Source organism: Perognathus longimembris, chromosome 27, assembly GCF_023159225.1.
Source record: "Perognathus longimembris pacificus isolate PPM17 chromosome 27, ASM2315922v1, whole genome shotgun sequence".
Taxonomy (NCBI): domain Eukaryota; kingdom Metazoa; phylum Chordata; class Mammalia; order Rodentia; family Heteromyidae; genus Perognathus; species Perognathus longimembris.
This window is the reverse complement of record NC_063187.1, coordinates 2,176,861-2,203,951: the sequence shown is the minus strand read 5'-3', so window position 1 is coordinate 2,203,951 and position 27,091 is coordinate 2,176,861. Positions and strand designations below refer to the sequence as shown.

The 27,091-nt window shown below is 38.3% G+C and overlaps 1 protein-coding gene and 1 long non-coding RNA gene across 9 annotated transcripts in view; one reads left to right on the top strand and one right to left on the bottom strand.

Annotated features, from left to right (window-relative positions):
• Window positions 1-27,091, top strand: part of Sox5 (SRY-box transcription factor 5) — an 884,924-nt gene that overhangs the window by 290,205 nt on the left and 567,628 nt on the right. The gene's annotated exons all lie outside the window — the stretch shown is intronic.
• On the bottom strand, window positions 345-27,068 carry LOC125342906. The gene is made up of 3 exons (XR_007209274.1): window positions 27,022-27,068; window positions 25,204-25,207; window positions 345-463 (listed from the first exon to the last, which is right to left on the bottom strand). It is a non-coding gene; the product is annotated as an uncharacterized LOC125342906 (long non-coding RNA).

The following is a 27,091-nucleotide window of genomic DNA, read 5'->3' as shown; positions in this document are numbered from 1 at the left end:
GGTGTAAGATATCACAAGAAATGTACACACTGCCCTATTATGTAACTGTACCCCTTTTGCACAACACCGTGTCAAAAAATTTTTTTTAATTAATAAAAAAAAAGAAGTCTCCCCTGAGTGAATTGTGGGTGAATTCATGATGGTAGAATGATAATCCACAGGGATTGGGACTCAAATCTAATTCATCTCCTTCTTCTCCCCAACAGCTTTTCTTTAGTCATGACTTTGTGAAGATGAGTATCAATATAATATACCATGTGTGTTAAACATGAATTCCACTGCTTTGTTGTAAGGATGATGCAAATCCAAACAAATCCAAACCAAATACATTTTTAGTGAATGGCTTTCTGAAACTGAGCATTTGAAAGCCATTATGAAGACTTCAGGGTAGTTTGTGGAAATATTCAGTTATAAACCCTTTATGCAAGTTGTGTTCTAACCAGTTGAAGATGCTGGTCATTTTCTTTCTCTATTTAGGAAAAGTTTGTTGTCATCTAAAATTAATCAAATGTTGCATATTCTTGTGGAAATTTGATTTAATTTCAGAATAGAAGACTTGGACAGTGAGTAAGGCCAGAGACAGATACTATATATATATGTGTGTGTGTATATATATATATATAATATATAACATATGTAATGTATAATATAATATATTATTTATAGTATATGTTATATATTATATTACATATACTATAAATAATATAATATATAATATATTATTGAAGATAATATAAAATAAACACAGTATATTTTCTATATAACATATAAATAATGTAATGTATATATTATGAATATGGTATAAATACATTATATGTTATATAATGTATAGTACATCATATATTATATACAGTATATACTATACATTATGTAATGTGTAACATTATATTACACATTACATATTATATTACATACATTTGTAATATATAACATACATGTAATATATTATATGTTATGTACATGCTGAGATTAAGGGCTTGAATTCAGGGCCTGGGCACTCTTTCTGCCTTTTCGCTTAAGGTTAGCACTCTACTACTTTAACTACATCACCACTTCTGACTTGGTATTTTCTAATTTTTCTTTCTTTTTTGGGAGACGTGGTAAATTGGAATTAAGAGTCTTATGGACTTTGCTGTCTGGGCTGGCTTTGAACAGTAACCCTCAGATCTCAGCCTCCTGAGCAGCTAGGAATACAGGCATGAGCCACCAGTGCCTGGCTTGGGGAACTATTCTTACGATGGACTTGTTTCTTTCCATGTTCAATACTAGATTTCATAAAGACTGCTGTAGAAACAAAACAATATACATGCTACAGATAAGACAAAAATCTGTTTGTTCTTATTATTTGACTATCTTACATGATGAATTTGTCTGGCTCTAAATTAACTGAACAGTTGCTTTAACTTCCCCGTTATTTGTTTATTGAAATCATGACCTCATGATATACCTAAGACATTTTCAGCAACAGAAAGTGAGCTAAATTTTGTTTTAAATGGTGTTTTACAAGCAATTAATGGATTTCTCAAACTGTGACTACTTCCTCTAGGTGACTTTGTAGAGAATTTTTTACACTCTATAATTATTTTCCCTATTAGTTATGATCTGATCCTTTGAATTTTTTGATAGGGTTACTTTTTTGTAAAAGTAACTGTTTTTAGACTGCATTAGTGTTTTATGTCTTAGAAAAGAATCACTTATAATAATAATAATTATTAGTACTACTATTATTATTTTGTAGTCCTGCCAAACATAGTATCAGTATGTTCTGTGCCCATTTCTAAAGCCAGGGCTTTGGTTAACTGAGTCTGAACACCCAAATTTCCCATCTGAGGATTTCCTTTGTGGACCATGAACTCCTATAAATGACCACAAAGGGATTTCTAAAAGGTAATCGGATTGATGAGTTCAATTTCTGGGTCGAGTTGAAGGTTGTAAGTTGGAGATCACTCATAGCAATTGAATACAAAGGGAAGAACCTTTTTAAGTTCCTTTTTTCGGTTTTGTTTCTGTGTATTGAATGATTTATGCTGAACTCCTAAAAGCTTTCCAACCTCACAGAGCTTCAATAAACTTCTAATGGAGTTCTGAATGACAATTCTATTTTTGTGGCTCATCCACTCAGTAGGAAACCTTTAACTGGTAGGAGGAAGCTTTGTCTTATTTTCCCTGAGAAACTCACAGACTAAGGTTGGAATCTTTGTATGGAGGGATTTCTAATGTAGTGTGATACTCATATATTGACAAATCACACACACATGTACATATACATACACATGTACACACATATATAACTACATATATACATATATGTGTAGTTTTTTCCCCCTCTCAAGGCCAGGTGCTGTACCACTTGAACCACACCTTTTTTTTCTGTCTTTTTTGCTCAGACTGACTTTGAAGTGCAATCCTCTGATGTCAACTTCTTCGGTAGCTAGGATTATAGGTGTGAACCACTAATTCTTGGCAAGGTATACATTTTTTTATGTCAATATATTTAACCAAACCCAGATTTAGTGGTTTTGTTCATTTGTTTTGGGGTGTGCCTGTCTTGGAAAATGAGCTTAAGACCTCACACTTGATTTGTCAATCAAGGCTGTTGTTCTACCACTTGAGCTCAAAGCTCTACTTCTGGCTTTGTGCTCCAAAGTTGGAACAAAGAATCTTGGAGATTTTTCTCCTCAGGCTGGCTTCAATCTGTGATCCCCTAATGTCAGCTAGGATTTCAGGCCTGGTTCCGTTCCAAGTTTTTATCCTGTCTATATTTATATGACTATTTCCAAGTAGTATGGCTCTTTATTTCTTCTCTATTCCCTGGGTGAGAGATTTCATCAGATAATAGTGTTTCTAAATACAGAAGATGTTTTATCTACATTCCCTTACCCCCAGCAGAGTATAATACAGTGGCTTTTACACAATTGATGCTAAATTAATGGTTGTAGTGAATGGTGACCAAAAGAATATACATTTAAGCAGAGGGGGAAAAATGTGCCATTTGATTTTGATACAGGTTCAATGACAAAGATGTCATTTAAAGAAAGTTCCTTGTGTTGTGAAATAGAACGGTTTTATTCTTGTCCAGTTCGATGGGAACGAAGCCCTGCCACTTTTATATAGTTTTATTTATAATTGTGAACATACAAAACCACAGGAGTCCATCAATCAGCTGAGAGACGAGGGCTCCACAGAATTATTTCTGTAGGTGGCCAATTTTTTCAATCAAGGACAGCTGAAAGGTCATGATTAAAACAGTTATTTCTCTGAAATGGTAAGTAACGGTTAGTGATTGTTTTGCACAAAGATGTCAAAACTACTCTCTCTCTCCACCCCCCCTCGAAAAAAGAAAATTATAAGTTCTGGCAAAGGTTGGCAGGGTTCCAAATTTCACTTGTACTCTGGTAAAGTATTTTAATTACTGTACTTGAGTCCATTTCTTAAAACATATAAATATGTGTGTGAGTATGGCAAAAATAAATTGGTGTGATAGTAAGGCTACAAAAATTGAACAATAACCAGATCCGCTGGTATCTGCATATTCATGACTCAAGAATAGCCCAAAGTCAAATTTCATCAATTTTGCACAAAGCATGTTGGAGAGAAGCTATGAAAATAGGATAGGGTGGTGTGTGCAGAAGAAGGTTGATGCCAGTGAGATTGTGTGTGTGTGTGTGTGTGTGTGTGTGTGTGTGTGCACTTTCATGGTTTGAGCAAAGACAAGTAAGAAAAGTGCTTGACATTGTATAGTGATCTTGTGCCCAGACAAGATGAATGCCTGTCCTGCAGTGTGTCTAATCTCTACTACATCCTGACATCCTGTGATCTGCCACTGAACAGGTGCCCTTTGACCTGGAACCAAAAGCACCTCAAGCTCCCATGGAACTTTCTTGCTAATTAAAAATGGAGCACTAGCCTAGCACCAGTGGCTCCCACCTGCCATCTCAGCTACTCAGGAGGCTGAGATCTGAGGATCATGGTTCAAAGCCAGCCCAGGCAGGAAAGTTTGTGAGAATCTCCAATGAACCATCAGACAGTCGGAAGTGAAGCTGTGGTTCAGAGTGGTAGAGCACCAGCCTTGAGCAAAAGAGCTCAGGGATAGTACCCAGGCCCTGAGTTCAAGCCTCAGGACCAACAAAACAAAATAAAGCAAAACCAACAAGCCCCAGACGACTGCGGAAGCTTGGGAGCTCTTTGACCATGCTTACTGTGTCTAGAATCATCTTTTTTCACCTTTATTGCATGATTCTTTATAGAAACAAAGAATGCAAGGATCACTAGAACATTCTCCTGTAAGTGTTTAAGTTCTATCATTTTACATGGACCAGAAGGGACAGGTAGATAAAATGTTCCTGTAATTTCTCTAGGTGATGCTTTATTCTGTGTCAAGATCCATTCGAGGCCCTGGGTAGCAATGGGGGTCTTGCTGGTGTGGTGTAGCCATCATCTTTCAAATGAGATGACAGGATTTGCAGTTCTTAAAGATTCCACAGGACCTTCATTGTGGCAGTTATTTGAGCCATGGTAGCTCGCTCAGATTCCAAACCAAGTACATTTCTGGCTTACTAGGTTCTTCCTGCTGATTCTGGTTTTGTTTGTTTGTTTGTGGCTCTTGATTGTTGTGGTTGTTTGGATATATGGCAATCTAGGAAGGGTGTGTGTGTGTGTGTGTGTGTGTGTGTGTGTGTGTATTCTCCTTTGAGCACAAGCTGTGGTGTGCTTTTATAGCACAGAGTGAAACAGTGAGGTGTATATTATTTGGGACTGTGTATTCTTTACTTCACCGTTTGCTTTAGTTTAATTTTATATTCAGGGATACAGATAAAGAGTAAATGAGTCCTATTCAATTTATCATGTCCAAGAGTAATTGTTTTTTGTCTTTTGCCATTCATTGTGTTGTAGATTTACAGGTATGTTCTAGTTACTACAGATGAGAGGAACCATGTAACCTTTGTTTATCTGGGTGTGGCTTCCTTCGTGTACTATGATTTTATCCAAGTCTTCCCATTTCCTTATGAATGGAGCAATGCAGAAGCATAGAATTCCATTGTGTATGTTTACTACATTTTCCTGATCCATTCTTCCTCTGAGAGGCATCTGGGTTGATTCCATGTCTTGGATATGGTAAACAACACTGCCATCAACATGGTTCTAAACATTCACGCAGTGAGACCAGAGGAGGATATTCTTAGAAGAGGATCACAACATTGCAATAGTTATGTGCAGATGATCCTATAAAGTGATGTTTATCAAAATGAACACCAAGAAATGAAGACAGAGGATTGTTTTTGTTTGTTTTACTTTTTGTGTCCCCCCACCTTGTCACTGTTTTTTTTTTTATTTCTATACTTTTTGTCTTGTATGTAAGCTTCTCTGTCTTTGGGAAAGTGAGGGGGGGCACAGAAATGGAGGGACAGAGGGTAAACAAAGGCAGCCATGGTCCTCACAGGACACGATGTGGAAAATGAACTCGACAACTTGTGGGTGGGGATAGGAAGGGAAAAGTGGGAGAGAGCGAGGGAAGGGGGGGACACGGTCCAAAAAGAAATGTGCTCACAACCTGACTTATGGAACTGTCACCCCTCTGTCCATCACCTTTACAATAAAAGCTTAACAAAGAAAAAGAAACAAATAAAAAGGATTAAATGAGGAAGTCAGGTTGCAAGAAAGCAAGGGAACAAGGGTGTATGGTTTCTTTCCTGTGAAAGTTAGATCCAAATTATATACATGGCCATGCACATAGACACACAAACATGTTAACAAAGGAATGGTATGTGCATGGAGGATTTCAGTGGTCTGAGTCCTTTGAACAGCTAATTTAAAAATGTAATGAAATAAGAGCTAAGAAGCAGGAACTTGTGGTATTGGGATGAGGCCAAGAAGAGAGGGGTAGGTGAATAGGGGAGGGGTGAGAGAATGCAGTCATCATATTCAATGTATGCAAGTGAAAAGGGAACTAGAGACATTGAGGGGGTGGTTGGAGTGGGGAGAGATTAGAAGAACAAGGGAAGAGGTAACGTTGATTGAGATATATTGTCCTCACACACTGATCTGTTGAGTGGCATTCCCTTTGTACAACTATAGAAAGATGACATGAAAAAGAAAACAGAGATAATTTTTTTAAATGGTTAAAGAAAATTTAACAGCCAATGTTGAAGGTAATTCTTAGTCCTCTAATCTTCGCTGCTCAGGAGACTGAGGTATGAGAGGGATGGTTCGAATCCAGACAGGTCAGAAAAGCCCGTGGGACTTTTATCTTTGGTTAACCAGTGAAAGGCTGGAAATAGAAGTGTGGATCAAGTGGTTGAGCACCAAGGGTGAATGAAAAAAGTCAAGTAAGAGGAAAAGGCTCCAAGTTCCCTGAGTTCAAGCCCCCAGTACTGGCACGCACACACACACACACACACACACACACACACACACACACAGAGGAAATGAACAACATACTGGGCTTAGAGACGAATCAGGAGTCTTTGTATGAAAGCCCTGGTGAGTTTGCATTGGAACCCACCAGTAACGCAGCTCATTTCCATGTGCAATGCCAATCTCTGTTCTTGATAAGTGCTTTCGACTTGCATTTGTAAGGCAGAAGGCGATATCTCTGATTTCAAGAGCAATATTTTGATATGTCATCAATTTTGATGGCTATGTTTTGAGTTCACTGTTTCACTCAAGAGCATTCCTTTTCTTGTAATCTACAGGAAGATAAAATCTATCAAGGCAACATTTATTGGATGTCAACCACATTAAAAATATCGCACTTGATGTGTTCGTATCCCAGACACTTTACCTAAAGTCCAAGGGCAACCTTCCCCCCCCAAAAAAACCCCACAAAAATTTACCATATCAAGTATTTCTCTGATATTATATAGCTTCTTGTTTGAAAGCGATGCTTTGAGATAGTACAAAGAAAGTCAAATAAGTAAATAAAAAATAAAACAACCGAAAACAAAGTGACATCTTTTGTTGGCTCGTTATTTAATTTATTCAACAAGAGAAATGATCAAACAAAATTAAAAGTAATTTTGTCCTCACACAAACATATATTTTGTTTTATTAATCTTTTATTTTGCCAGTGGTGGGGCTTGAACTCAGGGCCTGGGCACTGTCCCTAGCTTCTTTTGCTCAAGGCTAGCACTCTACCACTTGAGCCACAGCACCACTTCTGGCCTTTTCTATATATGTGGTGCTGGGGAATCGAACCCAGGGCTCCATGTATGCGAGGTGAGCACCCTTCCACTAGGCCACATTCCCAGCCCTGTTTTATTAATCCTAAAAGCTACCCTAGAACCGTATTGTACAGTGGGCAAAGCATAAAGCTTGTGAGTCAGAGGAGTTGCTTGTTAATCTTGGCTGTAACAAACTCAGTTCTTTCCAAATTGCTGAGTTGCTGAACTTTCCTGTCTCAGTCTTTTTCAGGGATGATGCTATGTATATTTCATCTCCCAATCTAAACACTTTTAGTTAACAGCAGAAAAAAAAATCTTTACTTTGTAAGATAACAACTACACAGCGATACAGTATTCGCCACTTTGTCATCAATAATCTGCCTCTCATTAGATTGCCTTTGCATATAATCTGTAGCTAAGAGTGGACTCTTTCTAGATTTTTGGCTTAGAGATTCACACCTGTTCTTGAGTCTGTAATGTTGACCCTTTGATGTCTAGATAGTGTCATAGCTTCTGGAATGTTCTTTGTCGACACTGGATTGTTTTACATTTCTCTTCATCATTGTGTGGGGAGGGGTGAGGGGGGTTGAGCTCAGGGCCTCCCAATCTCACAGTTTTTGTTATTGTTGTTTAAAGCTGGTGCTCTACCACTTGAGCCATACCTCCCCTTCCTACTTTGTGCTAGTGATTGAAGAGATCAGAATCTTGCAGATCTGTCTGCCTGGTTTTTATCTTCCATCCTCAGCCTCCAGAGTAGCTAGGATGACTGGCACATAGACACAAAACTGAAATACAGATAGTACTTCATGGCTGTCATTCTGAGTAGGCTGAAAATAAGTTCTCAGACAAGCAAGCCCTGGTCTCTCATTGGGCTGATAGAGGCTAATAATTGAGTTTGGGTGAGAATCTCCCACGGGGAGGAGGAGAATATGGCAGCAGATTTGGGGTGTGGGAAGGAAGTTCCCGTAGGAAGCCATCAGGGTATTTTGCCCCATGACACAAGTGGCAGAGAGGTACTGAGCATCTGATCTGATCGTGGCCAAGCAGGATAGACAATGAGGCTGGAAACACCATGAACAGAGTCAGCACCAAACCAATTAATTGTGTGGGCTTTGGGCATCTGAGAGACTTAGCAGGAGCAGCAGGCTAGCCCAAGAGGCTCAATTCTCAAGCACAAATAAAACCTGAGGACAGCCAGGTAGAGTCACTGACACCTTCATGGCCTTTCTCACTTACCTGGCTTTGAACCATGATCCTCAGATCTCAGCCTCCTGAGTAACAAAGATGGCAGGCGTGAGCTACACACACCAGAATGATCCTCCTTTCTTTCTTTTTTTCTTTTCTCTCCACTTTTGCCACAAAAGGGTGATTTTTTTCCCCTACCTCCTACCTTGTTAGTTTCTTACTTTGTCTTACCCATTCGCTTTCTCCACTGTCGTCTTCGTTAAAAAAATAATAAAGTCATAATCCACGGATCTGAGATGCATCTGATATCAGTAATCCATAAAAAGATGGAGCTGTCCTGAACTCAATGGAATAAGAAAATCTTACCTAAGAGCTTTGGCTCCTAATCATGGCACCAAATTGCAATTGGGCTTGGAGAGAGGCTTGAGAAAACCCAATAGTACCTAATGACCTACATGGTTGGGTAGCTTGGACTTTGGAAATAAAAGCAAACCATCTCCTTTCTTTGGTAAATCTCATTCTGATACAAGAACTTCTTGGTAATCCTTCGTGCTCTTGAAACTTCACATTTGTACTTGCAATGCTGACTCTTTGGGCTTGTGTATTTTGCAAAAATATTCATCTAGAAGATGCCGAAGTGTGTGACTGGAATAGTTCATTCCTTTTTAAATAACATTTCAAAAATATTGACTATATGATCAAAACAAAGCAAAATAAACCAAAAATAATCAGATGAGCTCCTGCCTGTAATCCCAGCTATTCAGGGGGCAGAGATCTGAGGCTCCTGGTTGGTAGCCATCTTGGGAAGGGAAGGGAAGACTCTTACCTTCAATGAACCAGCAGAAAAGCTGGTCCTTGAGGCCTGGATCAAGTGGTAGAACTGCTAGCCTAAAGAAAAAAAATATTTAGGGACCAGGCCAGGCCCGGAGTTCAAGTCCCAGGACTGGCACAAAAACGTAACAAAAAGAAAAAAGAAAACCAGATGATTCCACATAGCTCCATTGTTACTTAAATGTCCTCTTTTGAATTAAGGGGCATTTTTTTTTTCCTGTCAGGTAGAATGTAGGAGCTGCCAGGCACCTGTTCTTGACTAACTTTGCTTTTGTAATATGTCTGCATATTGGAGCTAGTCTCAGCAACCCTTGCATAGGCCATGTCTTGATTTCATGATCTCACAAAGCATGTAGACAGAACATTAGTGCCAATCAAATTCCCATCCAAAGAACACAGCCCACAGGGAGACAAGAAGGAAAGTTCGATGTAATGTTATGTGAAAAATAAATGAGGGTACAGAGGGTAAAACCTGGAGTCTAGAGACTTAAAAAAAATAGTTATTTATGGAATTGTGGGTCTGGTCTCCTGCTTTTCTTCTGATGACAAAGATCATGTTTCAAGCAGAGCCAAACTTTTACCAGGGAAATCCCAGGATTGTTCAAAGGAGAGCTCCTAAATGACACTTGAGACCCTGTGCTTAATTTTATTATTACTATTATTATTAGAGGTGCACTACTTTGTCACTTATGGTTTTCCATAACTTCATTTTCCCCTTTTGTGGGGGAGGAGGGAAGGGTTCCCCTATTTTCCCAACTCTGTCTTTCTGCTTTGTTCCTGAAGTTTCCAGGAAAAGGAGAAAGGGTGCATTCAAATGACTTGGAAAGAATGGAGAGATATTCAGCTTTTGTTCCCTCTGGCTTTTGTTCGTAACTCTAATTCTCTGTAAGCAATCCGATCGAACTTCCCATGGAGTTTCCTTTGAGCTTGAATTTGCAGCCTACCCTGGGTAGATTAAAAATCCATTAAAATCTATAAGAACGGCAAAAATTACAGTCTCTTTTTTTTTCCCTGTGGTAAAGTTTTTTTTTTCTTTTCCTGAAAGATTTTTACCTTAAAATGCTATGATATGAGCAGGCCATTTTTAAGTCAAATGTTGCTTGGTCTTATGCCACGAAAGACTGAACAACACAAGTGGATTCTCTATGCCCTGTGAGATTCAACTTTGGAAAAATGGCAAAGACGGGATTGATTTTTACTTTATGTGAGAAAGACAATGCTAGATTCCACGAACACACAGCAGACAACCGTCCAGAGAAGTAGTAATGAGGGAGACGGTTGCTGGAGACCTTGCTAACACCGCATGATAACAGGTACAGAGAAAGCATGCCCAAGGAATTCTTCTATAGATAGTGCAGAAGAAATAAAAAATAAGAAAAAGAAGAAACTAGAGGAAGGGTGAACAATTCTTATCTCCAATGAACCACCAGAAAACCAGAAGTGGAGCTATGGCTCAACGTGGTAGAGCGCTATCCTTGAGCAAAAGAGCTCAGGGGCAGAGCCCAGGCCCTGAGTTCAAGTCCCACAACCAACGTATATTGTATTTTCTGGGATTCCTTTTTGGAGTCCCTCTCCCAATGGAAAGTCTCACAGCTTTCTTTCATAGTTTTCTTTTCACTTTGAAATAAACTTTGTAGAAAATTGTATTTCATCCTAATAATCCATATTTTTAGCAGTTTTCCAATGAGTTGGATTTATGTGTGCTGAAGAGAGCACACGTTAAGTGACAAAATAAAAATAAAAGCATCTCAATAGCATAGATTTTTCTCTTTTGGCTATATCAACAACCACAAAATCCTAATTTGGATAATTAATATGCTTACGTATTCTCAGAAAAGAGCTATAATATATTAGAGCTGTTAGACTGTTCTCACAAATCAGTTTGCTTTATGGCTGTGATCTTGAAATATATGGATGGATGTGTGATTTATGATGCTGATCTTTCTTGTGGATAGTTAAGTATTCTTACTTAATGTTATTAAACTAACCCAAAGCTGGAAGTGGACATCTTTGACTTAGGGCATTGAAAGAGACATTTCCCTTCGAATCATGCACCTTCTAGCTGCGTTCCTCATGGTCTCCTAGTGGGTCTGTATTTTAGCGTAACATTGGTTTGCTTTTATCTTCAGTTAAATTTTTCTGTAGTCTCTATCTTCATTTAATAATGACAATATTTCCAGTTTTGTGGGACAGCGTTCACAGACATTTCTTTGCAGAGGGAGCAGTTTGTAATCTGACTTAATTTTATCTGCAAGGTACTTCATAGAAAACGAATATGGTACCATGGATAAAAGACAAGAGTCTCATGTTTATTCAGGTAGATGTCTATGTGTTTGTCAGCTTTCCGTCATCATCACAAACATCTGAGATCATTCACTTAGAAAGAGGAAAGGGTTATCTGGGTGCCAGTGGCTCACGACTTTCATCCCTACTACTCAAGAAGCTGAGACCTGAGGATCAAAGTTCGAAACCAGCCTGGGCAGGAGAGTCCACGAGACTTTTGTCTTTAATTAATCACAGATAAAACTGGAAGTGATACTGTAGAGTGCTAGCCTTGAGCACAAAGGAGCTCAGGGGCAGCACCCGGTCCCAGAGTTTGAGCAGGACTGGAGAGGTGCCTCAAAGGGCTTTCAGTTCCCCCTCACCCCCAAATCTCTCCATTATCGCCCACTCTGGGGACCAAGACGGGAGATAGCCAAGAGTCAACAGCCAAAGAGACACACAGACATCTGATGGCCAAGAAACATCTAGAAAGATTTCCTTGAGGCCTTGATGGATCTGTTTCTAAAGATTCTATCACGAAACGGAAAGGAAACTAAAGGGAAGACGGTGTGATATAAAATCACAAGATGCTGAAATGGAAGAAGCGCTCCTCCATCTTTACCTGCCCAGGCTGGCTTCAAACCCAGATTCTGAGAAAATCTCAGCCTCCTAAGGAGCTAGGATGACAGGTGTGAGCCCCTGATTGCATTTTGATTTTCAGGTTAGCATGGAAGGATGTAAGGAGAGTTCTAAAGGTTGCCAGCCAGTTGATGGTTTCAACAATGTCTGTCAGTTAAATTGTACTCTTCCCCTATCACAGTGAGGTATTTAATGAGATGTAAGGGTATGTCAATGTAATTTATATGCCAGCAAACTATTTTCTCCAAGTCAAACTATGTTCTCTCTAGATCATAAATTTGATCTATTTGCATCTAATTTGTTCAATTCTGTTTCTGCGGACTTAGACGTTCTGAGGTTGGTCTCAAATTCTTTCTCTATGTAGAGCCCTTTGAAGACAGATTTCATGGAGAAAGCTTATGCTTTGAAGATAGAGATACTATGAAAATATGAGCTGAGTAATCTTAGAATATAGCTTCGTCTCACTCCAAGTCTTCCATCTTGTAATACGAATAATGAAAACTGTTTTATACTATAATTATTCAGGACAATAACTGATACAGAATAGGTAAAGCAACTTAGTTTTTGTTAAATTTTTCCTTCTATATAATTGTTCTTACAACAAAAACTTGATTTTAAAAATCATAGATGTGTGTATACATATATATGTCTACGTAAGCATATATGTATTTAATTTTATATATTCTTTCACAGCAATTTTTACCAGAGGGCCAAGTCTGACCTACACAATGTGTTTGGCTTTTTTTAAATCAACATTTTGTGCAACTGTCCATTAATTGCTCCAAGGACTTACATATATCTGCGAATGGCTGTTTACAATTGAGATCTCACTTCTGCAGATGAGAGGAAAGAGATGCCCTGTGTCTCTCAGAGCCTGACTTACTTCACTTCCCATCATTTGGGGAAAGAACATTTGTCACAGCTCATTGCAGTCACTTAAATGACCTCGCTACCTCCTGACACTCGAGATTTCTACCCCGTTGATTCTCCTCCCTACAAGTACATCTTATGCTATTGACTCAAAGAAGAATAAAATGAAGTCATGTGGAAATGAACAATTGGCCACACTTCCTTCTAGTTGTACAAAATATATCATCTAAGTGTGGTCTGGGTCCATTGAGGTGATTATACTCTTTTCCCTGACGTGGGGTCTGAAGGTGGCTCTGTTTATTTGAAAGGAGGCTAGGAGGAGACTTCCGGTGGATATAGTGACTATGAGACATCTCTATTCCCATTGTTGATTAATTCCCATGAATTTTCAAGGTACTCTATTCGGTTGTCTTAACCCTTCTGTTGGGCTGTCATGGAGTTGGCCACTGCCTACCATTTGTAAAACCAAAGTGTTCTAATAATCTTTGGCATCAGTGGCAAGGCTATTTAGGATCGGTTTTAATCTGGTATTCTGGCAAGGATACCTCTGGGAGTCCACATATGAAAATATACTCTGGGGTCAATTATCACCTTTTCTTTTGAATGGGAAAGACTCTGACTGGTTTGACAAAAGCCCTAACAATCCCGCCGGGTGTTATTAATTTTATTGTCCATGAAGAATAATGACTATAGGAGCTATTGTTTAGCTTTCAGGCTAAAATTATGAACCATTATGGAGGCGAACAGTACCTAAAGAGATTTCCTTTGTCTGAAGGCACTTCAGAAAGGAAAATTTGAACAAAGTCATTCCCTGAAAATGGAAGAAAAACTTCATATATAAAATTACAAACATAGTTGGGCACCAGTGATTCACACTTATAATCCTAGCTATTCAGGAGGCTGAGATCAAAGGATTGTAGTTCAAAGCCAGCCAAGGCAGATATGTTTGGGAGACTCTTACCTTCAATTATTAAGCAAGAAGAAATGGAGGTATGTCTCAAGTGGTAGAGTACTAGCCTTGTATAAAAAAGGTCAGGGACAACAACCAGTTCCTGAGTCAAGTCCCAGGACTGACACAAATAATAATAATAGTAATAGTAATACAAATATCCATAACAACAATAACAATACAGAGCTATATGTTTCAAATGTAGGATATACAAGAGAGAAAATTGTGGAGGTGTGAAATTCAAGATCTTTTTCTAGATTGTTCTGATATTCATGGTTTCACAATCTGCTCTTTGGGTAACTGTCAGCAAATATCACAGTCAACTTGATGCAATGTCATATTTATATTTTCTAGTCTTTTTGTATTTTTTTTTCTGGGTGTCCTCTCTAGTTGAGCTAGAACTCAGCAGTGGTTAAAGGAGTAATCTTTGGAATTAAATTATCTGAATCTAAATCCAAGGTCTCATTTGTTACTTAGCCATTCAATCTTAAGGAAGTTGTTTTTCTGATAGCTTACCTTGCAATCCTTACATGGGGAATTGAGAAAAAAATCTGCTTTCCTAATCTAATCCATATGAAGAATAAATGAGATGGTAGAAATTCCCACCCTACAGAAAAGCCAATGAGTGCTAAATAATATTACTGTCTACCTTGCTCTAATGAGTACATCCCTACAACCCAAATCTAAATTGAATTGACGGGGATGGAAAAATGAATGCTTGACAGCTCTGAATCTAGTGTAAAATAGTGTAAATTATCACACCTAAGAAGATAGTATTGGTTGGTTATTTGATAAATGATTGTCAAAATTCTCTAGCTCTTTTCTGAAGCCTACTTCTGGCTTTTTTGGTTGACTAATTGCAGATTCGGGTCTCACAGACTTTCTTGCCCAACCAGGCTTCAAACCATGATCTTCAAATCTGAGCCTCCTGAGTAGCTCGGATGACAGGCATAGGCTACGAATGCCCAGCACTTATTTTTAACAAAGAGTAAACTTCAGAATTTACCATGGATGTTTATTTTTAAAACTGCCTGGATTACATGCTCTGAAATTCTGACTTGCTGTAAAGTTTGGAGCTGAAGAATTTATATTAAAATATCAAAATGCTCTCTCTCAACCACAAAACTCCCAGCAGTAATTTACTTTTTTTTAACCTATGCAACCAATACTGAAAATCCCTGACTTAGACCTTAAACCTACCAGACGGTTACTTCAATTCTCCTCAGTGACTTCTGAGAAGAAAACTGGGAAATGGAACAGCAAAGGCTCAGTCTTCAGTGGCCCTCTCATTTATACAACTGATTAGGTCTCCCAATAGGACAAGCTCCACTTTATTAAGAGTAAGTGAGAGTCACAGATAGCTGGGAAATGGAGACCTCTCTGTTTCTTTCTTCAGCATCACATCCATCTACCCAGTTAAGTGATTCAAGAGAGAGGTTAAGCCCTGAGCTCCTCCAAGGTCAGAAGCTGTGATGCAAGCCATCTTGTTGGCAGAGAGGCCTTTCATGTCATTGGGCTGTCACTTCACAGATTTGGTAAGATTCATGGCCTAAAACGCAAGTATACACATGGATGGATGAGATGCAGTGAATGTAGATGAGACCCAACCACTGGGTTTGCTACGAACATCCTGAGCCCGCCTTCTACAACTCAGCCTCTCTCTCTCTCTCTCTCTCTCTCTCTCTCCATCTGTTTTTGTCTCTCTGTTGCTCTGACTCTCTCCCTCTCTCTCTGAGTGTCTCTGTCTCTCTTCTCTCCTTTCTTTCCCTGTCTCTGTTTCTCTATAGCTCTATTTTTCTGTCTCTCTCAATCTCTCTGCTTCTGTTTGTGTGTTTTTGTCTCTCTCTCTCTCTCTGACTCTCTCTCCCTCTCTTAGTCTCTGCCTCTTTTTCCCCTCAATTTCTCTTTTTCTTTCTCTCCTTCTCTGTGTGTCTCTGTCTTTTCTCTCCCTTTTCATTTTTCTCTCTCTTTCCCTCAGCTCCTTCTGTCTCTCTGGTTTTTCTCTTCTTTCATTCCAGGACACTTTATTTTTAGTTCCTGCAAATTTTTATATAGGAAATACATTTTTTAAAAAAGTGATCCTTCAAAGGGAGCCCTAATTTCTATGAAAGATCTCCTGGGGAGCTTTTTAATCATGTCCAGGGAGGGGATATGGTAATAGAGATTTAGAAGCCTTGCTTCTAGGTTAGGGGATAATTCTCATTCTCTCGAGAAAAACTTCTTTTGTGACATGATTTCTCTATGACCGGATCTGTTTCCAGGTTTCAAACAGTTAAAAAATCATCTCTGGTTTTCACAGGAAGAGTGGTGGCTCCTGAATCTTTCTAATTTTCCCCTCAAACATTTTCTTTCTTCCTGCTGTGGAGGGTGGGAGGAGGGAAAACGGATTTCTGGCCCTGTCCCAATGAACAAGAGTCCTTGCTCACTCTCCTACGTCTGTTCTTCTCAAACAACCCCAAATTTTCTGAAAGGGGAGGTTAGCAAGCTACTTTCTTGTTTGCAATCTTTCTGGAACTTTCCAGAGAGTCCTAGACTCCAATTTCTGTACAGCAAAGCAGGTACATTTGGGGACTCAGGTTTTTTCCTTCCCCCAGCCTCCCATTCTGTGTTTCCACCATTACACATGTGAGCCAGCACACACAACTCTACACCCAGGGGGTCCTAACTCATTGTTCCTCAAAATGTCTCCTGTGATTCACTCATGCCTCTGTACCTTCTTTGGGGTTTGCTTAGACTTGTCTGTCTCTGTGTCTAGAAGACCTCTCAAACTTTAATTTCAAGACCAACCTTCCATGCCATAAATCAGAATCTGCCTTCCTCAGTCAGAGTATAGCAAGAATTCCCTGCTCCAATGAATTGGTAATATTTTATGCTCCATAATTTAGCACCTAACTAGCCACCAGTGTCTTTTCTTTTGTCCAGAAAGGGCATTGGAAGGGCGGGCTCCATCATCCATGCTTGGAAAGCATTGTCAATTGATACTGAGTTCTGGTGGCTCGTGATGGTAATCCTAGCTACTCAGGAGGCTGAGATACAAGGATCCTAGTTTGAAACCAGCCTGGGGCAGGAACATCCATGGATCTCTTACCTCTAAATAACCATCAAAAACAAAAACAAACAAACAACCCCGCCCCCAAGAAAACTAGAAGTGGAAGTGTGGTTCCAGCCTTGAGTGAAAATGCCAAGCAAAAACATAGAGCTCTGAGTTCAAGCTCTAATACTGACACACGAACAAACTAAGCAACTATAGATTGATTCGTTACAAACACATAGCCAAATTCAGCAGGAGGAGTTTATTCAAAAATAAGTGTTAGAGTAGAAGGAAAACCTTCCTCTAAAAATGCATGAGGAATAGGCTTGTTTCAATTTCAGCCAGTTTCAAGGGCACCCACATTGAACCAGGCTTACCTGGGACTAATGCGTTCCCTAGCTCCACTGGACAAGAAACAGCTGGGTGGGGAAGATGTGTTCTTTCAGAGAAGAGCTGCAGAATGCTTTGATTAGGAAGACTTGGCATGGTGTTTGTGTTTGTCCCATTTCTCTTACTTGAGCAATCTGAAGCCAGGAACTTCTTGACTCACAGGCTTAGAGTTCCATTCTGGTCTATGATTGGTTGAGCATGAGTCCTGGGCCCAGGGTGGGCCTAGAACTTTCTAACTTGATAGAACAAAATTGTTCACCTAAAGAAGAGCAAGCAGGACAGAGAAAGAGCTGGCCTCAAAACGGACAGTTGGCAATCTACCCTCTCTCTACTTGCTGAGTAATTCCAAAATGGAGTCCTCACTCAGCATCCAGCTAAAATGTAGCCCTAGGGGGCTTTGTTGTTGATGTTGGCTTATTTAAGTAGTTATACAATGGGGTTTCAATTCCACATGTCTCTCCTTCCATCCTTTTCCCCCATCTCTCGCAAACCCATCCACCCCCTCGGTGTACCTGGTTCCATAAAAGAAGTTGATTTGATTCCTTGACAAATGTTATAGTACATTCCAGAGCTCTCATCCCCCCAGCCCCTGTCCTTTTTCTTTTCTTTTCTTTTTTGCCTTCATGGAAAATCAGGTTGTGGTAATAATGTTTATTTGCTGGTGCTCACAATAACAATTGCATCCTAGGTTCTTCCCAGAATAATCTGTATAGACACATTTGCATCCATCTACATAAATACATATGGAAGAACACGCAGCTTCAGTACCTATAGGCAAAGCCCTGCTCATCTTTTTATATAGATAGCTAAGAATTTTCCTCTCACCCTGAGAGTTGGATTTATACAATGATGGGATTGCCTTTATACTGACTAATTCTATTCTCTATTATAGTCCAAAAAGGTATCATATTATCTGCCTTGTCCAATTTGCCTCTGTGTCTCATGAAATTGGCCTGCTGTGAAGTTAATTTTTCTTGTTCATTTTATTGATATTTTCAGGGAGAGAGAGAGAGATTTTATTTTATTTTTTATGCGGTTCCTGCTTTAGGGTAGAACATAGTAGCTGTCAAAAGAAGACTTTAAAACCATTCTCTAAAATAAATATACAATAAGAGCTGCTTATTTTAGTATCTCTATTGAAATATAAATTATAGGTCATTGATCTCTTCCCCACTTCCTTGCAATTATTTCTTATTGAAGATTTGTTTTTAAGTAAGACAATGCAATGTGTTTTTTTTTAAAAAGCAAATAAACAAACCTCCAGGATAAGAATAGCATGGAATGGGTTTGTAAATGGCTCTATCACACATTTTGTGGGAGAACAGGCACAATTAAACACTAGCTCTGTTGTTATTTATGACAATAGAAGATAAAATACACTAGTGATTAAGTTAACAATCTGAAAACCACACAATGGAGGGACAGTTTAATTCTACAGGTTTAGACCGGATTACTCCTGTTAAGTCAGCAACTTATCAAAAGAAATATGTATGGAATTTTTATATGTATATACATATATACATATATATACATATATATACATATACATACATATACATATACATACATACATATACATACATATACATACATATACATACATATACATATACATATATATACATATATATGTACATATATGTATATGTACATATATGTGTATGTACATGTGTACATGTACATGTGTATGTACATATATGTATATGTACATATATATGTACATATATGTATATATATGTATATATATCCTTTTATATATGTGTGTATGGATATATATATGGATATATATATATCCTTTTATATATGTGTGTGTATGAAAAAGAGGCAGCATCAAGGCCCTGAGTTCAAGCCCCAGGACCAGCACAAAAAATGTAAATGAAACAAACACATAAAAGATGGCCTATGTAAAAAACAAAAACCATTGTACTGTATACTTGTATTCCAGACTTTTTAATGTAACTTTTCAAACTTTGCACTTATGAAATAATTAGACTTGTTCCCATGTCTTTTCATATTGTCATGAAAATTATAGAAAATCATTTTTTTTTTTTTTTGGCCCCTTCTGGGCCTTGGACTCAGGGCCTGAGCACTGTCCCTGAGCTTCTTTTTGCTCAAGGCTAGCACTCTACCACTTGAGCCACAGCACCACTTCTGGCCGTTTTCTATATATATCAGGGAATTGAACCCAGGGCTTCATGTATACGAGGCAAGCACTCTACCACTAGGCCATATTCCCAGCCCTGGAAAATCATTCTTGTATGGAAAAGAATCGAACATGATGACATATCAAACAGTTTGTAGTTATTGGAAACAAAATTGTAGAAAGGCAGTAACAGTCTTTTTTTTCTTCTCTTTTGGTGCCAGTACTTGAACTTGGGCCCTGAGTCCTGTCTCTTAGCTTTTTCATTCAAGGCTGGTGCTCTACCACTTGAGTCACAGCTTCACATCCAGCTTTTTGCTAGCTAATTGAAGATAGTCTCCTGGACTTTTTCTCCTGGGTTTGGCTTTGAACCAGTGACCCTCAGATCCTAGCCTCCTGAGTAGCTAGGATTAGAAGTGTGATCTCTAGTGCCTGGCAGTAATATTCTAAGGGAAAAATCACTTCAGGCAGTGTAGGTGGAAAACAACTCTTAAATATTCACTCATGTCTGTCTTGGATTTTCTTTTTCTCATCTTATGGATTTAAAACTCACTGAAGAATCCGGGGCCTGCTAATTAGCACATTGATAAGTGATTTGGTGTGTTAAATACCTGTTTTCATTCAAGAACACCCAGAATAATTAGCAAAGGGGACAGGTGACTTCAATTTACAACGCTGCCTCTTAACACAGTTTCACGGGCATATGGTTAAACTGACACTATTACTATTATTTTTTCTCCTTAGTAAATAAGTACAATGATCATTTTGGTTCCGAAAGTGAATATTATATGCCCAGGAATGGGATATAAAATAAAACATATATGAGTGTATCAGAGCTTTTTTAATTAAAAAGGAAAGCATCCATCACTATAATGTTTCGACTTGGCAGTAATTTAAGGAAGAAAGCTTTAAGTTTATATACTTGGAAATATGAATGCTTGACGAATAAACCATCAAGCATAGAATTTCTTTTCTCTCCTAGGAAAATAGTAGGTTTTGTGTGTCTCACCACATGATAATAATGTGTATTAGGAAATGGAGAGCAGGGGTCACACAGACAAACTCTTTACTCTCCGGAGTAATTTACTGGTTGAATATACACGTGGTTATTTTTGTGATAAACCAAACAAGTGATCGCACACATGGTATTTCTGCAATGGTACCTGTTTCCTGTCAACATGATTTTATTTTGGGGAGTAATGTGGATTATATCTGCCCTATTGTCACTTTACATACTACAGAATCAAAGTGGTTGGATTAAAGACAGAGACACGCAGAGAACTATAGACAGACAGACAGACAGACAGACAGAGCAACAGAGAGACAGAGAAATGGATTGAGAGATAAAGTCAGAGAGGAAGAGACAGAGTTTGAGAGACAGAGGGAGGAAGTGAAGCAGAGAGTCAGATGCGAGTAGCTCACGCCTGTCATCCTAGCTACTCAGGTGGCTGAGATCTGAGGATGGTGGTTCAAAGCCACCAAGGCAGGAAAGTCTGTGAGACTCTGATCTCCAATGAACCAGCAGAAAACCGGAAGTGGAGCTGTGGCTCAAAGTGGTAGAGCACCAGCCTTGAGTAAAAGAGCTCAAGGACAGTGACCAGGACCTGAGTTCAAGCCCCATAACTGACAAAAAAAAAAAGGAAGAGAGACAAGCAGAGACAGAACTACAGAAACACTGAGAATGAGAGATATACACAGAGATAGACACAGAGAAGCAAAATTGGAGGGAGAAACTACTAATTACTGTATATATAAATGTACACAGTATATATATATATATATGTATGTGTGTGTGAGTGTATGTGAACTGTGATTATATGCAGTATATATACATAATATATCCAGTGTATTACAGTATATGTATATATTGTTACATACACTGTAGATTGCAATAGATACTGTATATATAATTATATACATAATATATATATAATTTGTGTATTATATACTGTACATACGGTCATATACCATATTTATATATACTGTACATATAATTACATAATGTGTATGTATAAAATTATATATAATGTGTATATATAATGTATATATACTGTGTGTACATAATTATATATAACTTGTATATACTGTGTATATAATTACATTATAATTTGTATCTATAACTTTAATTTATATATTTTAAATTTATAAATTAAATATATACATACATATATATGATATATATGCATATATGTATATATATATAATTTGCCTTACATTATTTCTGAAAGCCCTCCTGCATCACTGACTGGTTTATCCTATGATCTGAGTCGATCTCTTCCTATTCCCAAAGCCTCCCCATGCCTTGCTTCTTGGGTTTGCCGTCTGGTGCAATTCTGCCTGTGGCTGTTGAGGGGGAAACATCTCTCCAGCAATGCCTAACAGCTGACAAGACTCCTGCACTGGCCTCCTTGGGGCCTCATTAGGAGCAAGCTCGCAGCACGCCTGACCTCAGTTAATATCGGCAGAACTCATTTACCTACATTGCAAACAAACAAACAAACAACAACGGAGGATAAAAGGGCCAGAGAACTCCAGCTGGCGGGCGGAAGGCTGGGGGCACCTGCGCCCTTCATCTAGGTCACCCATCCTGGCTGTTGGAAGTCAATGATTTTTCTACTAAGCAATGGCTCTATCTGTGAAGCTGAGACCTGTTGAAAATGGGTCTTCAGGGTGCAGTGTTTGGGGGTTCAACCAGACAGACTAGGGAAGCCAGACTCTTAAGAGAAAAGCATTGTTTTCTAAGAGAAGTGTGTGTGTGTGTGTGTGTGTGTGTGTGTGTGTGTGTGTGTGTGTTGGGGCTGGGGCTTGAACTCAGGGCCTTGTGCTGTCTTGCATGGCTGCTATACTCAAGGCTGGCAACTTATCACTTGAGCCACAGCTCCACTTCTGGCTTTTGGGGTGGTTTATTGGAGAGAAGAGTCTCATGGAGTTTCCTGCCTGGGCTGGCCTTGAACTGCCATGCTTAGATCTCAGCCTCTTGAGTAGCTGGGGTTACAGGCATGAGCCACTAGCACCAGGCTAGCACTTCTCTTTGAAGACATGTGTCCTTATTACTGTCATTTAGGATTGTTTTCATACTTCTCTATTCTTTCTTTCACTGGTTCTAATCTTTGGTAAAAATTCAGCTTGGGCTGAAGTGGAAACACATTAGAGGAAAATATTTCATTTTCAGAGATGGAACCAAGATGAGATGCATGTTTTACAAACAAACAAAACATAAAAAAAGACCCTCCTCCTGTATTTACCCCTTCCTCCCTCTTTCTATGTGGCCATGATTTTAATTCAGGCTATTTGTCTATTGCATCCAGAATCTTAAGTGAGTCTTGCTTCCAATGGTTTCTCTTGAATAAACCTTCCATATTGTGTGTGGAGAGAAAGTTGATCTTATTCCACTGATTCTAGAAACTTCGATTGTTTATAGGACACATGGCAAATGCCACACCCACCTTCCAAAGAGAGCGCCTGTCCTTGAACTCGCAGCCCCTTTACTATTCTCTCCTTTTTCTGTTCACAGCTCAACAACTCTTAACAACTTGCTGATCATCTTCGTCGTTTACCATTTCCCCAGTTATCGATCTGAGGATCATGAAACTTTCAGGAACCTTCTAAAATTAACATGTGGAACGAGATTCAAATAATTGTGTATTCATTTTTCCTCCTTCACAATGTGTCAGCTTCGTTCCAGACCAATTTATCTTTCATATTATTTTATCACGACATAATCTTTGTGTTAGAAGAAGGCTGAAGGCTAAAGGGGTAGGTGTTCTCTTAATGGAGACAGTGATAGGTATGACATTCATTAGCCAAATTTGCTTATGATTTTCTCTGTGTCATGGGCTAAAACTTTGATTATTAGATACTGCAGAAAATGAAGCAGTGCTTAAAGGCATACCTGGATTTAAAAAACAAAACCAAAAACTATTGTCTGGTGGTGCATGCATCTTAGCTCTTTGGGAGAATGAGAGCTGAGGGTCATGGCATGGAGGACAGATCCAGGAGACTCAGCAAAAAGCTAGAAGTGAGGGTGTTGCTCAAGTGGTAGATTGCCAGCCTTGAGCAAAAAAGCCAAGTGAGAGGAGGAATCCCCCAGAGCAAGCCATAGTACAAGCACACTATAAAATACATGTTCTATTTACATTTTTGTTAATATATAATATACATCTTACATATTTTAAAATCAAATTTATACATAAATTTACATAGAAATTATATATATATATACATATATATATATATATTGCCAGTCCTGGGGCTTGAACTCAGGGCCTGAGCACTGTCCCTGGCTTCTTTTTTGCTCAAGACTAGCACTCTATCACTTGAGCCACAGCACCACTTCCAGCTTTTTCTATATATGTGGTGCTGAGGAAATGAACCCAGGGCTTCATGTATACGAGACGAGCACTTTAACACTAGGCCATCTTCCCAGCCCCAGAAATAATATATTATGCACCCATTATATATAATATACAGATAAATCACACATAAATTATATACTTATATAATTTATATATATATTTATATATATATTTATATATATTTATATATAAAATGTGTATACATTTTATATATATTATGTGTTTTTATAGTTCCATTTTATTTATGTATATCACATATTTTATATAAATTTTTACATATAAATTTACATCTAAATAATAGACATTACATATAGTATAAAAATAAATAACATAAAAGTATATTAATATATAATTTTATATAAACTTTACACATATTTTTGTATTTGTTTGCATGTATTTTATGTATTTTTATAATTACATTTTATATTTACAGTTTCCCATTATATATGTTGTTGAAAACATTGCGAGAATATGATTTTTCTCTTGAAGTATAGTCTTGTGAATAATGCTATATCCGCAAGGATTTCAGATGCAAGCTGTCTGTCAGTGTCAGGTTTCTGCATAATTATTCCCCTTGTCAATTAGTTGGATATGCCTGTTGAACGAATAGTTTACTGGGTCAAGCAGTACGGATCCCATCTTCTTGCAAACAAGCTAATAAGAAGAATTTTTTTTTTATCCTCATATGCTATCTTCTAAAATTAGATTTAAAAATAATATAGCACTAGGAGTTCAGCAAGTGAAATGCGGGGTGCTGAAGTCATTTCTTTGCTTACGTTTCTGGCCACGGAGTTCACTGTGGAGAAATTAGCTGAGTTTCCCCACCGTGATAGGTCATGGCGCTGCTTAGAAGTAACAAAGTCACTAAATTCAGTGTTGGTAAATCCACTAGATATTTTCTCTTGAAATCGAGTTTGTTATAAAATGCATGTTTACCTGCGGATTCAAGTTAAAGTTTCGATTGAAATGCAGAGATGTAGCTGAGCATGCGTGGCTTACACCTGTCATCTAGCTACTCAGGAGACTGAGATCTGAAGATCAAGGTTCAAAGCCAGCCTAGGCAGGAAAATCCATGAGATGCTTATCTCCAATGAACCACTAAAAAGTTTTTAAAAATGGAGAATGGAGGTGTGGTTCAAGTGGTAAAGTAGATAGATCGGTGAGTTATTGACTTAAGATTTATCCAACTATTAGAGATTGATGGTGGATCATGCCAGTAACGTTAGCTTCTCAGGAGGCTGAGATCTGAGGATCACAGTTCAAAGCCAGCCTGGGCATTTAAATATGAAAGACTTTTACATTCAATTAACCAAGAACATGCTGAAAATGGTGGTGTGGCTCAAGTGGTGGAGCTCTAGCCTGGAGCACAAAGCCAAGCCAGACTTTGACACTTCCCTCCCAGTACTGGCACGCGCGCGCACACAAACACACACACACACACACACACACACGGAATCATATACTATAAATGGAAATCCCTACTAGCTGATGTAATTGTGATCTGTTTTTGTTAACACTCACCCAATCATCATAAATAAATGCCACTTTTCAAAATCAGTACTTTGAACACTGAAGGCTACTATGGTTTTGTTTTTCAAGACAAACAAAATTGGAAAACTAGATAAGAAAATCACTTTCTCTACTTCAGTTTCTTCTGATTTGATAAGAAAGAACCATGCCAACAAGCCCTTAACTGAACCTATTGTCAAAGTTCCACCCAATTTAGCAGACTAAATTGATAAATACAATTTCCCAAAGCTAAGCACTGGCTCGTTGCTCACACCAGAAATCTTAGCTACTCAGAGGGCTGAGATCTGATGATAGTGGTTCAAAGCCAGCCTGGGCAGGAAAGTCTGTGAATTAATCTCCTATTAATCACAGAAAAAGCCACAAGTGGATATCACAAATGTGCTAGAGTGCTAGCCTTGAGCAAAAGGTACCCGCAGATAATGCCCAGGCACAGAGTTCAAGCCCTGAGACAGCCAAAAAAGAAAGAAAAAAACCCCATCATATTTAGTAGACAAGATAGGCTCAAAATGACACTGAATTCTCTAAAAGCCTATATGCCTTTGAGAAAGTGTTTTTGTTTGCTTGTTTTCAGTACTGGGATTTGAACTCATGGCCTTGTGTTTGCTAGGCATTTGTTCTACCATTGAGCCATGACTCCAGACCCTGAAAATGTTTATGTTTATTATTATTATTGAAATAGAACCCAAAGCATATGTTGTCATCTCTGAATGACAAACTTCAACAGTGTTTGTTACAATGGACTTGCTAGAATAAACATATAGTTTCCAACAACACTACTTTTAGGGGTCCATACTCACTTGGAATGTGTTCAAAACCAGTCTCATTATGTTATCATCTATACCTCAAAACCACATTTGATCCCACAACCATTAATGCAATTTGACCCACTGAAAGAGTTTCAGTCAAGTATTGACAGGGTTCTGTCAAATCAATACCTTTTCCCAATATCTATTTATTTTGAGCAAATGGGAATTATTTCAGAGACCACTTGAGCAACAATAATTGAGCCTGATTTATTCTATAAAGTATTTCCATGGACAGAATGAACTTCTGAAAAATTTATAAAAACACATAGGACTAATGGTTTCTTTTCTTTTTTTTTTTTCAGTGCCAGGCAGATCAAGGATTTTTGTTTCATTAAATATTCTTATTGCATTAGCTATTGTGGTATAAAGCAAATGGAATGGTATTTGTGTCTTTCTACCCCCTCGGTCCCTTTTATGGAAGTGTTAACATGACCTACATGCTAATTAATTTTGGTAAAATCATTTGAAAAGTTTTCATTTTCTAAATGTGTTGGATTTCTCTCTTGGGGAAAAAAAAATGACCTTGGTAGAAACCACATTTACTTTACTAACTCGTTTACCTCTAACCCAAGTCATAAAACTTTCCTTTCAAGGGAACAAAAAGTAAAATGAATAAAATAAAATAGTCTGATTTAGGAAGCAGTAAGGTAACCTCAGATGTGCCTCTTTATTTTTGAAACATTTGGGATTATTTTATAGTATAAAAGAAGAAAAAGCAACAAACTCCTTGGCAGATAGGCAAATCCTTGTGCAATGCAAAGTCCTTATCTTCCTTTTTCCTGTTCTGGTTATATTTATAATTTGCTGTAATAAATATTGGTGCTCCAATTGCTACTGCAGGAATGACTAGGAATGACATCTATCTCCTCCTACCTTTTTTCCTTCCTTCCTTCCTTCCTTCCTCCCTCTCTCCCTCCTTCTCTCCCTCCCTTCCTCCTTCCCT